Source organism: Giraffa tippelskirchi, chromosome 10, assembly GCF_054371585.1.
Source record: "Giraffa tippelskirchi isolate mGirTip1 chromosome 10, T2T-mGirTip1v1.2.pri, whole genome shotgun sequence".
Classification (NCBI taxonomy): Eukaryota; Metazoa; Chordata; class Mammalia; order Artiodactyla; family Giraffidae; genus Giraffa; species Giraffa tippelskirchi.
In genome coordinates, this window is record NC_137284.1 from 48,828,205 (window position 1) to 48,831,302 (window position 3,098).

General features: G+C 36.2%; 1 non-coding gene across 1 annotated transcript; it reads left to right on the forward strand.

Moving 5' to 3' along the window:
* Window positions 1-475: 475 nt before the first annotated feature.
* Window positions 476-547, forward strand: TRNAC-GCA (transfer RNA cysteine (anticodon GCA)). Its single transcript has one exon. It is a non-coding gene; the product is annotated as a tRNA-Cys (tRNA).
* Window positions 548-3,098: the final 2,551 nt, after the last annotated feature.

Consider the following 3,098-nt stretch of genomic DNA (forward strand, 5'->3'; position numbering starts at 1 on the left):
CTCTTCAAATCCTTGCCTACTCCATTTCTCTCAGTGAAAATTATGAATTAACATGATTAACTACTTTACTCACTGATTCTCATTTTCACATGCCTCTGCCTTTCACACCCACCACTCCTTTTGGGCCTAATGTCTTCTGAGTAATCCTGTTTGCTTCTTCCACTGTCTTAAAAAATCCACATACAAATTAAGACCCATTTGGTTGTTGAAGCTTTTTGTTTGTTAAACAATGCTTCTGGCATATTATCACCATCATCACTCTCTTCTCTTACTTTTTTGCAGCTCTCACTAAATGAGCCCCAACCAAAAATAAACAGTGCAGGTAATTGCATTAATACCAATAATGCATGTCACTGCTTCCAAGGAACTTAGAATTCAATAAAGGAATACAGATTGTGTATGTATGTGTGTACTCACATGTTTTTATAAACAGCATATTGTAATTTTTATGATAGGATTTGTTCAGAGTTGGGCTTCCCTGGTGGCTCAGATGGTAAAGCATCTGCCTGCAATGCGGGAGACCCAGGTTCAATCCCTGGCTCGGGAAGATCCTCTGGAGAATGAAATAGAAACCCACTCAAGTACTCTTGCCTGTAAAATCCCATGGGTGGAGGAGCATGGTAGGCTACAGTCCATGGGGTCTCAAAGAGTCGGACATAACTGAGCGACTTCACTTTCACTTTTTTTTTCTTTGTTCAGAGTTGGGTGGAGATATGTAGGTAATTGTGGATATGTAGATATGTAGGTAAATTTTAATAGTTTGGGGCAGGAGGTTTGGCAGTAAGACTTATTTACAGTTACAGACATTTAAGCTGAGAATTAAAACATAGGCATGTGTTCACTGTGCTGCCAAATGCTGAGGAATATTGTAAGCATCCATTGGAGCAGGCAGTGGAACTGTAATGGAATCAGTCACTGGATGTAACTTGTGATCACTGGGATTCAAAGGACAAAACTGCAGTAGGAAGCCTGTTGGAAAGCTTAGGTGTAACAAAAGCATTGATAAGGAACATAGGCTGTGGCAAGTAAATTTGGATTTCATCCTGTGGTTAGTGAAAGATTTTAAATCAGAAGAAGTCACATGCTTTATTTTAAAAGATTTTTTTTTCTTTTTGTAGAGTAGAGTAAAAACAAGTGTGATATGAGAGAATGGCACTGAAGCATGTAAATTATCATATGTGAAACGAATCGCCAGTCTAGGTTCGATGCATGATACAGGGTGCTCGGGGCTGGTGCACCGGGATGACCCAGAGGGATGGGATGGGGAGGGAGGTGGGAGGGGGTTTCTGGAAGGGGAAAACATGTACACCCATGGTGGATTCATGTCAATGTATGGCAAAACAAATACAATATTGTAAAGTTAAAAAATAGATAAATAAACTAATTTAAAATTAAAAAAAAAACGAAAACAAAAAACAAGTGTGAAATTCAGCCAAAACTATGTCGTGAAGATGAAGAAGAGTGAGAGATAAGACATAGAGGGACATTGTCTGTAAGAGGCTACAGTAACTAGAGATTGATAGTACAGAGGAGGTGAAACAGCAAGAGGCTTAAGTTATCTAAAGTAACACTATTTTTGCTGGGGTGTTTGGATGTACTAGCAGATAAAGGCAGGAGGTAGAACAGCCAAAATGAGGGGAAAGATAAAGAGTTTAGTTTTTTGTTTTTTGTTTTTCAAATAAATTTATTTATTTTAGTTGGGGGCTAATTGCTTTACAATATTGTAGTAGTTTTTGCCGTACATTGACATGAATCAGCCATGGGTTTACAATATTAAGATAGCTTTAGGTAGCTAATAAAGTTTAAATATATGAAATTGAAAATATTTGACCATTTTTGACTTAATAAAGGGCAATTTTATATTGTACACCTAATAAATACTTGGGTTTATTTTCTTAAGGAACTTCTAGCTCAAAGCTACCCTCAGCTTTGCCTTCCTCTACTTCCTCCTTTACAGAAAGGAGACATGATATCAAATATAAACTAAGTATAACTAATTAGAGAAGTATTTATATGTGTATGTTAATAAATTTAAAAATGTCCATGAAATTATGCATTTAAAAATTGGCTCAAAATATTTAAGAATTAAAAAAAAAACACACCTATACAGATGCAAACTACAGAAATCGACTGAAGAACTAACAGAAAATATGAATAGATCTATAATAAACAAAGAGAGTAAACCATTAACTTAAAAACTTTCCACAAAGAAAAGCCCAGACCCAGATGGATTCATGGGTCAATTCTACCAAACATTTAAAGAAATAATACCAATTCTTGACAATATCTCCCCCAAAACAATAGAGCAGGGAACATATTCCAACTTATTCTATAAATTTATTCTTACACAAAACCAAACAAAGGCATCACAAGGAAAAAAAAAACTATAGACCAGTAACTTTTAAAAATATAGACAAAACTTATTCATACAACACTAGCAAATCAAAGCCACCAGCATATAAAGGGTTATACACTGTGATCAAGTGGTGTTTATCCAGGAATACAATGTTGGTTTAATATCCAAATATCAGTTAAAGTGATACACCATTTCAGTAGAATACGGAGTTGTTAAGCATATCATTTTTATGCTTCTGTTTTCAGATGCTTTGATCTGAGGCCTGGCTGACCCTGGAGGGACTGCCCTCCCAGGATGAGTGATATCTAGCTGACCCACAATGGCACCCTCCATATGCAAACCAGCCAATCCAGAGCCCACACCCTAACCACCTTCTCTATCTACTTCTTTCTCAACTTGAAGTACAGCATCTGCAAAAACCCAGAGTAGCATCATCTTGCCCTTACAATCAGGAACAAGATAAGGATGTCACTCTTGCCACTTATAGTCAAAATTGTACTGGACGTTCTAGACAGGATAATTAAGTACTCAAGGAAAAGAAGTTAAGAGGCACCCAGATTGGAAAAAAAAAAAAAGAGTACAACTATGTCTATTCAATGATCTTGTATATAGAAAGTCCTAAGGAACTCTCTAAAAATGATTAGAATGAGAAAGTAAATATGGTAAGGTTATGCAAGATTGCTATGCCAAAATCAACAACCTTGTTTCTAATAGACTAGTGTAGTAGTGTATTACACATTTT